The sequence below is a fragment of the Lygodium microphyllum genome, chromosome 22 (assembly GCF_053477565.2).
Source record: "Lygodium microphyllum isolate KBCC chromosome 22, Lygodium_microphyllum_v1.1.10, whole genome shotgun sequence".
Taxonomy (NCBI): Eukaryota; Viridiplantae; Streptophyta; class Polypodiopsida; order Schizaeales; family Lygodiaceae; genus Lygodium; species Lygodium microphyllum.
The window spans coordinates 59,754,670-59,765,380 of record NC_141156.1 but is presented as its reverse complement, the minus strand read 5'-3'; the positions used below and the strand labels follow the sequence as shown (position 1 = coordinate 59,765,380).

The window sequence follows — 10,711 nt, the reverse complement described above, 5'->3', positions numbered from 1 at the left end:
TAAACACTGCTGCCTTCACTTAATGTTTATTTCCAAGTCCTGTAGAAAACGGCAGGCGTGAGACTAATTATTTTCTCCTTGCGCAACGTTTAGAAGGACGTGATATTCAATGTTGTCCGGCGAGTCACCATGCCCTCAAACGAGAACCCGTGTGGCAGCTCCGGCAAGCAGCTAGGAAGAATGTGAGAAGGAAGGCGGCATTGCACATGCAAGCAAGAATGGGAGAAGAGAGAGAGAGAAAACAATGGACGACCATTTGATGATGATCAAAAGCAGTGTCGACTACATTCATTACTTCGAAGATACACTGAGACTGTCACTAGTCCTGAGAGGAGCTCAGGTTCTAGACGGTGGTCTCTGGGCACGAGTGTATACGGCCTGCGATAACGTGTATCAATTGAAGCCTGCAAAGAGAGAGCAAGAGGGTGAGGTCAGTGCCCAGAGAAAGACACAGAGAGAGAGAGAGAGAGCGCTACTTACGGCAGCTGGAGAAGTAGTTTGAAGGAAGGCCGCAGCCGGTGACGATGTTGGAGATGGCGGCGTGGACGTTGATGGCGGCATTGTTGGAGGGAGCCGGGACGCTGGCACAGACGCAGGGGATCTTGGCGGCGGGGATGGAGTGGACGGCCTGGCAGCAGGCGCTCCCTTGGCTCGGCTGCCCCCCCGCCAGTATCACCCCCGCGCACCCGCCCTCCAGCGCCGCAACCTCGTTACTGCAGTCGGCCGCCGCCGCCGCCACGTTCACCGCCATCAGTACTATCGCTACCACCACCATCTTCGAGTGCACTGGTAGGGCTCCAGCCATCTCTCTCTCTCTCTCTCTCTCTCTCTCACTCTCTGTGTACCACCGTGCTTAAGTTATCCCACCATCCTCGGATTGCCTCCCTTCTTGTAGCTACTCCTTCCTACCAACCCCCGCGACTCTTCATACCCGAGCAACTGCAACAGTCAATTTCGCAAACCCATAATTATTATTCTGTTGTATCGTACTCCGATCCTACTACTGACCACCATTCAATGTTTGCGGTGCGCCTCGCCGCCTAAAATCAAATTCATCATCATATGAGGAGGGCCGGTCACACGAGAGAGTATCACACAAGAGGATATACTGGTCTAAGGTCTTCACACCCCAGCAAATAGTTGCAAAATGATTAGTTCTCCAAAATCAAGTAAACTTGTGAGTGCTATCATGATCTTACGACGAGTCACGAGGGGTTTTTTAATTGTTTTCAGAAAAAACTAGAAGTTGTTCTCGCAAGGAGTCTTTCCAAAAAACTTTCGGATTTTGGTTTTCTAAGAAAACCACTAGAACTTTAAGAAAACCCCTTTTCCTAACAAGCTTTCACTTTTAGTGCTACTAGACTTGTTGCCACCTACTTGGATGCCACTTTTGAGGATATTGCTAACTTTGAGAGACCTTTAGACGTGAACATATATTTTATATTATACGATGTAATATAAGCATTACAAAAAAAGAATAACTCTAGCTCAAGCTTGGGTAGGGAAAGGCCCTTCTAAGTTGAGAAGGGTGGATATATCTCTAGCCTCAAGCTGACCCACCATACATAAGACTTTCCAAAATGACTTATTTTTCTAAAAGATAGACACCCAAGCAAAATTGGGTAGATTAATGCCTCTAAGCCTATTAGATCTTAACTCCCACAAAGTTTGGAGAGTGGTGATGCGTATCTTTTGCAGCCCTAGCAATTTGACGTGATTCTATGAATTTGTCGGACCCAAGACACAGAATTTTCAAGCTTCAGTTGTGTTGTATTGCAGCCCAAGGCACGGGAGCACAGTGTTCCATGCAGTTCTAGCAAGACACCCATCCCAAAAGATGTGCATGAATGTCTCCTTTTCCCCACAAGGGCATTGAACATCTACAATACCTCGATTGCTGAATTTTTCAGCAGTGATGAAGGCTTCTATTAGCACCCACCAGGAAAATACTCTGTCACAGAGGGGTAGGCCTAGCAACCACAGAGACCTGAGAATTTGTTTCAGAAGGTCCTGTGTGAGTTCCAAATCCCATAGCTTTCGAATTCTTTCCATATCCAACAACTGATCTTCCCTTAGAATTGAGCATCCTTTGGAGTTTAGAACTTTGCTTATAAATTTATCCTTGGCCCGAAGTTGCCAGTGACTGTTGATATCTCCACTAGCTTAAGCAGTAGAAATGCCTGAGAGATGAAGCCTAATGAATTCCCAAGAGATCTTGAACCCTTTAGATAAGCCATACCTGCTGCTAACCTCTTTAAAGATTACTAGCTGACTTGCCTGATTCAGCCCTTTCTTGGATAGATATCTGCCTCTCCTCCCTAGCAGGGCTGCAAGTGGTGGATAAAAAGCCCATGACCAAAATACATTCTCATCCTTGGATATATTGTCTACTTTTGGGTCCCATGAGGCCTTGCTGAGAATACTTTGCCAATCTTCTATCAATTCTGTAGTCAACCCATGAGCCTTGATGTGCATGATAGCTTGGGAAGAGATTAAGTCCCTGCTATTCAATCCCCAAGCCAAGCCAAAGGTTATATTTTATATCCAACATATCTGTGCAAGCATGCAAGCCCATGGCACCTTCTGCTCCCAGAGCTTTTTCAACAGCTTGGCTCACAACTTCATGGATTCCTTTCTAATGTCTAGTAGATTCAAGCCTCCCAATTCTTTGTTTTTCATGAGGAGATCCAGTAAAAGGGGGGACTAGATATCTTGGAGCTAATTTCCCTATGAGTGAGTGCCACTGCCTGATCATGGCTTTGTTCCAGCTAATAATGGCAGATAAAATCTGAGGGAGGGGAATATGAATAGATCCAAGATTTTCATCTTCACATGTAAAGGCCATGAGGTTAGGCTCCAACTATCAATCTTTTTCCTGATTTTCTCAAGTATCCACTTAGCTTTTTGAAATTCTGTGATATCAATGCCAACTGGGAAGCCCAAATATCTGAAAACAGAGCCCCTCTTGGTGACATTTCCAGGCCACCCCAAATTCGCCAAATCTACTTTTGTTACACTAAACAGGGAAGATTTGTCTAAATTAATTCAAAAACCTGAGGCTTTCTTGTGTAGCTGCAAGGATGTTCAAGGTTGCTTGGATATTGTCCTTCTTAACTTCCAGCATGAGCAAAAAATCAACAGCAAACCCTTGCCCTGCTAGCTATTGATTTTTGTACCGCAGGCCCACTATCTTGCCATCTGTGGTAGATATGTCCAACAAGTAGAATAGGGGATGGGTGGCTATAATAAATAAGAGAGGACTCAATGGGCAACCTTGTCAAACTCCTCGCTTGATATGGAAGGCTTCTAGTAGAGTACCATTGATTGAGAGCATTGCTTGTGCATCTTTCCCTAGAAACAAGGGAAGGTTAGCAAATTTGTCACAAAACCCCATATGCATCATTACCTTCCTGATATAATCCCAATTAACTTTATCAAAGGCCGTCTCTACATCCATCTATAGGAAGACATCTTCCTAGCCGGATAGCTTGGCCCACTCCACTTCCATGGTCAAGTTGATGACATTATCCAGCAGAGACCTTCCTTTGAGGAAACCATATTGATTCCGATTTATACATCTTTGCAAGACTAAGGATAGCCTAAAGGCCAAAGCCTTGATCATCAACTTGTAAACAATCCCCATGAGAGAAATGGGCCTCCAATGTTTAAGTTCCAAACATTGAGTTTGCTTAGGCAAGAGTGTAATGACACTTCTTTTCCATGTTGCTAGCAAGCAATTCTCCCTCCAGAAGTGATTGATCAGAGCTATGATAGAACCTTTCAGCGAGGGCTAGAAATGCTTAAAGAATTCAGCAGTTAGGCCATCAAACCTCAGAGCCTTCCTTTTCCCCATACTACTAAGAGCTCTGAAAAGTTCTTCTTCAGTGAACTCTAGTGTTAAAGCATCATTGTCCTCCTTTTGAATGACCCTATCCATATACTCCAACAAGGTATTTGCAGCCTCTTGATCACAACATCCATCTTGACCATATAGGTCTCTAAAGTATTGCTTGCAATTGTCAAAAATTAGCATTTGGTCAATTAGCCAACCCCCATTAGGTCCTTTTAAGACTACCAAACTTTCCTTGAGCTTCTTCCGCTTCAGCCCCTTAATAAAGTTTGGAGGGATACAATTGGGGTCTAGCACAAATTGCTTATTAAAGAGGATTCCAATTTTTTCCACTTCCCTGACATAAGCCACTTTCCTCACTTCCATTGCTCTTTGTACAAGCATGTTTTCAACTGTATCTAAACGTCTGCCTTTTGCTGCTGATGCTGCTGAGCAAAGTCATTAGGAAAAAAATGAACTCACAAATGGGCCCTTAAAAATAATATAGTTTAAGATGTGGGCCTTTTGGATTGTCCAATAGGAAGGCTAGATATTGACATCCATGGAGGGTGAATCTTCTCTCTCCAAATCTTGGGCTTTCTATTAAAAAAGGGGTAGTGGGGGATTTAAAGAAGGAAGAATGAACAATACACAAAATTTGAGTTTCTCTCACCTCATATTCCCCCCTTTTTTGGAGAATTTTCAATTTCGGTTTTTTTCCCTCTCACGAAATCAGTTTGACCCAAAAGTTGAGCAATAGACCACTTTCCCTCTATTCTCTATACTCATGAATTTTCGTCTCCATTGAAGCTCCCTACTGGGAGTAATTAGGGTTTTAAGCGTTCTGCTTACCTCTGCACTTTCTTCTCCACACAACTTCAAATTTTGGGTAAAACACAGGTACCCATCTCTCTTTGTATTTTCTCTTGTTTGCTATTTTTTCAATAGGGTTTGATGTAGTTTCTTACTATTATTGTTGTTTTATTGTAGAGGTTGTTTGGGGTAGGAGATAGAGATGCTCATCTCTCTCTCCTTTCTTTCCCCCCTCTCTCTATGTGTTGTTTCTCTTTTATGTTGTGTTTTCAATAGAACTTGATGTTTGTTCTAATTTTTGTTTTCTTACAGAGTTTATTTGGAGCAAGAGGAAAAGGTGTTAATCTCTCTCTCTGTTTGGTTTTTTTTTTTGCTTGTATAATTTCAATACCACATAATGTTTGTTCTAACCCTTGTTGTTGTTTTATTGCAGATATCATTTTGGGTGACATTGCATAAGTGCTTATCTCTCTCTCCCTCTCTCTTTCTCTCTCTATGTTTCCTCTTTTCTACTGTTTTTTCAGTATACAAAATACTAACTCTTGCAAAATTGTCTTTTGCAGAGATCAATTTGGGCAAGATTGGATAGGTGCTCATTTCTTTCTCTCTCCCGTGTACTCACATGCTCTCTCTTTCTTCCTCTCTACATTATCCCTTTTCTACTATCTTTACAATAGGGTTTGATGCTAGTTCTAACTTAAGGATCAATTGTTGTTGCAGCACTTAATACAAGGTAGAGCAGAAATTCTGTAGCTCAATTTACAGGTAAATCTGCCATATTTTGTGGTGCCAAAATTTATTCATTTAATTAGTGACTTTTATGTTTGATGGGATTGATGTTTTCTTATGTCTATCATTTGCAATGGGCTTTGATTAGCAATGATTCAATCTTATCTTCAGCAAATCAGCTTATAGGTAAATTGGCCATGTTTTGCATTGCTTCTATTCATGTAGCTATGTAGATTTTTTTACTAAAAGAGATTCATACAAGTATTTTTGTTAAAAGGGATTCATGCAGGTGTTTTTTTGTACATGTAGGTATTGTGCAAGGTTTAGGTGAAGCATATAATTCTCGATCGACTATTTTAATGTGGTGAGTGATTCCTTTGTGTTGGATGATATGGATCTGTTGGAAGTCGATGGTTCAAAAATCCTCTGCTTTATTGGTCCTATGTGTCCGTTTGGATCTCCATGCCAATTGGCAATGATCCATGAAACTGTTGTATCATATCATCCATATAATACACAATGTGTTGAGTCTTAGAATATCTCAGGTGTCAATCCAATGTGCCTATTAAGATTTGCATGCCATGTGGCTGCAATCCTCGTAACAACTACTCTATAATACCCACATTTCATACAATGTATTGAGTTAAATCAGACTCCTCTTCATTATAATAAAATTTATTTTGGTAAAATTCTCTGAGTATTCTTATGCTATTTTTTTCATTATATTTCATATAAATGGTATGATTAAACTGATACCTTAAAATTAAATCTATACTTTATGTTGATGTATATAGCCACATGTGTTTCAATATTGATGTTTATGTCTGTTTACAAAAGTGTAAACATCTCTTAATGCCATGTTGATTTGTATGGCATATTGGTGATTACTAGACAGAATTAAAATGCTTGTTATTTAGGGGTTAATACATACTTCTTTATATCTAATGCATAGGTTATAATGCCTAAGAGAAGAACAAGCATTCTCACGATAGAAGTACATAACAAAAAAGATGAAGAAGAGAATTGGATCACTGATACGTATCATTGCTCGTCTTGGGTACATATGCGTCCAAGTATGAAGGGAGCTTTCAGGGTGAAAGCATATGCAATTGCAGATGTATCAAAGCACTGGAAGGGTAAAATTTTAGCTCTCGGACAAAGGAATGTTGATTCTCACCTTGTAACAAAGGTGTTTGTACAACATGTATTCATGTAAAAACAAATACATATTGCGCCCACTGTGCCCTTTCAATGAAACATTGCAAACAGTAAGTATTTGCAACTCATTGAGAATGAGAAATTTCATGATACCTATGTAACAACTTGTCTTATATTTACAGAAGTATACCCTTCAGATTGCTGTGAGTGGCAAAATGTTGAGAGTTTCACTAGTTCTTTTAAGTGTTACCACCTCGAAATTGTTAGATTGCTCTTTGAGGGGCATACAGCTAAGTAGCTCGCAAAGGACCTTGTTTTTTTCTATGACTCCAAGTACATATTGCCCAAGGGGAGTCGAGAATATGGAACTCTAAAGTCTATGCACATATCGAATCTCAATAGCATAGAATGGCCATTGTGTAGTAGCGACATTTTGCATATGTATAGCACAAAAATTTTAGCAGACATATTGAATTCTATGAAGCCAAGCACCGGCTCAAAGAATGTACATCTAAGCTAGTTCATACCGATTGCAATTTTCGCATACATGTTCAAGGAATGTAAGGGTTTGAGACGTACCAAAAGCATGTACGTCATAAAAAATACATCAGAGGATTATGTAACAAGGATTCTAGGCAAAACTTGGACATAAAAAATAACTCACAGTCCTGACACAGCGAGTCACAACAAGGGACATGGCTTTTAGGTAAAAAAAATTCTCTCTTAGTTGACTATTATCCCTTTCCAATTACAAATACTTTGTCTCACGACAGACTTTATGCCTAGTGTTCAAGTATCGTAGATGGAGGATGCTCAAGGGTAAATGGTTGTGCCTTGATCAAGACATGTGTAAAAGTGCAGTTGTGGATGTTCTGTCATTTTTGAGGGCCGCAAGCCCCAAGTGTTGCAAATGGAGGATGATTGGCCCTTGAGTATAATGTGCCACAAAATTACAATGTTAATGCAGAATCCACCTGTTATCTTCTATTTTAAACTAGATTGTAGGAAAATTCGAAGCCGAGCTGAGGATACTAATACCAACGGAAAGTGTGTGGCTCCACATATTTTAGAAATTGTAGAGTCTCCCTAAAAATCCCAACACCACAAGTTGTAATTTCCAACACCTATAAATTTTTGGATTTTTTTTGCCAATAGAATATTGTCGCTTATAAACTTGCAATATTTAAAAATTATGGTATTTATACAAAATCATACACTTGTTATACACTTTCCACATCAACACATTTACATATGCATGTAAACTTTACAAAGACGTAAGTAAAGCCATAACTAAATATCGTATATGCAAACAACCCTTAATAGTTTAAAACTTAAGGTTTTTAATGTAGAACTAGTTTAGTTCTTGTTTCATTGTTTCATTTCATACTTTCTCTCTTCATCTCTTTATACCCACCACATCCTTCCTACCTGCTACAATGGATGCTCGCGCACACTTTGATGAGTGGATCCATGGAGACTATCTTTGCCAACCAAGGTGATGAGATATTCCAGGTTTTCTCTAAGAACTTCAACCTTGAAAGTATGCTCTCATCACTGGATCCCCCCCGTTAGGTTTTAGAAGACTTTGTGAGCACCATTGCTACATGCACATACTCCATCGAGGGATCTGACATGACTTGGGTGCCTCTAAAACAACTCATGGTATTTCAAGCAGGGAAGAATCACAAAAAAGTGGTGAATAGATGTCTGGCCCATGTGGATCCTTCACACAGAGTATGCATTGTTCCCATGGGAAGTGCGCCGGTACATCACCTTTGGATCTCGTGGAGTGTGATTTCCTTGCATTGGATAACCCCTAGAGGAGGAGAGCAATGAAGATACAACTCTAGAGGTTGTTTCTATCATATACATGGGAGAAGAACCGATTGAAAAGCTCATAAATGTTGAAGAGGAACATCGAGTGGTGGCAGAGTAAGGGTTGGCTCTCATGGTGCCATCTTCTTCAGAATAGCCACAAGTCGACAAACCCAACCTTGTCTCCTTGACATCCATTGAAGTAGATGGTGTACAATACTTGCTTCTATTAGATGTACTACAATACTTGGAAATGAAGGAAGAAGAGTTGTTTTATATCCTAGTTAGGGATTCAATGGAAGACCTGATCGATTATGATTACATGGATGTGCATCTAACAATGCAGAGATTGGAAGATATGATGGCACAAGCTTAGATACTGTGAGTGCCATCATAGCAACACATGAGCATATTACCTCGGTTGAAGAAGATTTCCTTGTGCCAAATGTTGAATTTGAAGCACTACAATATGATTTGTTCAAACCAAGGCCCCAGCTTCCTACCAAGGAGTTTGTAGATCCCTCTCCAAAGAGGTGCCTCCTTGACACACGAGGAAATGAAGATACAAGATGATCTGGAGAAGGTGAGGTTTCTAACTACCATACATTTTAATGTGATGAAACTTGACGGTAGGGTGCATCAAGTCCCCCAGAGTCCACCGGTGAAATCTTGGCCAAAAATCATGCATGCAGCGGGGCTTGTTGGGGGGGGGGGGGGGGGTGTGCCATATCATTGGGGGGGCGGGTAGGGTGGAGCGGGGTTTTTTTAGGGGGGGTGTGCCGTGTCGTGGGGGGGTGAGGTCTGGTGGGTTGAGCGGGGTTTTTTGAGGTGGGGTGGGGGGGGTGTGCCGTGTCATGGGGGAGGGTGAGGTGAGGTGGGGTGGGTTGAGTGGGGTTTTTTGAGGTGCGGTGGGGTGGTGTGGATGGAGTGAGGTTTTTTGAGGGGGGTTGCCATGTCGTTGGGGAGAGAGACGGGGGGGACACTTGGGTGGAGTGGGGTTTTTGGAGGGGGCAGGGGGGATTATGCCATGTCGTGGGGGGGTGGAGGGTTGGGTGGAGTGGGGTTTTTTTAGGGGGGATGCGTCATGTCGTGGGGGGGTGAGGTGGGGTGGGGGGTGTGCCATGTCATGGGGTGGGTTGAGCGGGGCTTTTTGAGGTGCAGTGGGGTGGTGTGTATGGAGCGGGGTTTTTTTGAGGGGGGTTGCCATGTCGTTGGGGGGGGGGGGGATTGTGCCATGTGGTGGGGGTGGGGGGGTGAGGTGGGATGGGGAGTGTGCTATGTCATGGGGTGGGTTGAGTGGGGCTTAAAAAGGTGAGGTGGGGTGGTGTGGATGGAGCAGGGTTTTTCTGAGGGGAGTTGCCATGTCGTTGGGGGAGGGAAAGGGATTGTGCCATGTTGTGGGGGGGTGAGGTGTGGGTTGAGCGGGGTTTTTTGAGGTGGGATGGGGGGGAGGGGTGTGTCGTGTCGTGGGGGGGATGATGGGGTGGGTTGAGCAGGGTCTTTTGAGGTGCGGTGGAATGGCGTGGATGGAGCGGGGTGGAGTGGGGTTTTTTTGAGGGGGGGATTGTGCCATGTCATGGGGGCGGCGGGGGGTTGGGTAAAGTGGGGTATTTTTAGGGGGGGCTACACCTTGTCATGGGGGGGTGAGGTGGGGTGGATTGAGCGGGGTTTTTTTGTCATGGGGGGAGGGGGGACTTGGGTGGAGTGAAGTTTTTTGAGGGGGGGGATTGTGCCATGTCGTGGGGCGAGCGGGGGTTGGGTCGAGTGGGATTTTTTTAGGAGGGGTATGCCGTATCGGTGGGGGGTGAGATGGGATGGGTTGAGTGCGGTTTTTCGAGGTGCGGTGGGTTGAGTGGGGTTTTTCATGGTGAGGTGGGAGGGGGTGTGCCTGTCGTGGGGGGTTGAGGTGAGGTGGGTTGAGCAGGGATTTCGAGGTGTGGTGGGTGACGTGGATGGAGCAGTGTTTTTTGAGGGGGGCTGCCATGTTGTGGGGGGTGAGGTGGGGTGGGGTGGGGCGGGGTGAGGTGGGGAGGGGAGGGGGGGGGGAAAGGGGGTTTAGGGTGGAGTGGGGTTTTTTGGGGGGGTGGGTTGAGTGGGGTTTTTTGAGGTGAGGTGAGGTGGGATGGGGGGTTTTTTGAGAGGCGGGGGGGGGGAGGGGGGTGAGGTGCGCCGTGTCATGGGGAGGTGAGGTGGGGTGGGTTGAGCGGGGTTTTCTGAGGTGAGGTGGGGTGGGATGGATGGAGAGGGGTTATTCATGGGGTTGCCATGTTGTGGGGGGGACTTGGGTGGAGTGGGGTGTTTTTTTTGTTGGGGGGGGGTATGTGCCATGTCGTGTAAGGGCTTTGTAGCTATACCATGCCATTGTTA

At 43.8% G+C, this 10,711-nt stretch overlaps 1 long non-coding RNA gene across 1 annotated transcript; it reads right to left on the bottom strand.

Moving 5' to 3' along the window:
* Positions 1 to 263: 263 nt before the first annotated feature.
* Positions 264 to 863, bottom strand: LOC148017198 (uncharacterized). Its single transcript, XR_015687860.1, has 2 exons — positions 481 to 863; positions 264 to 404 (listed from the first exon to the last, which is right to left on the bottom strand). It is a non-coding gene; the product is annotated as an uncharacterized LOC148017198 (long non-coding RNA).
* Between the last annotated feature and the right edge of the window lie 9,848 nt (positions 864 to 10,711).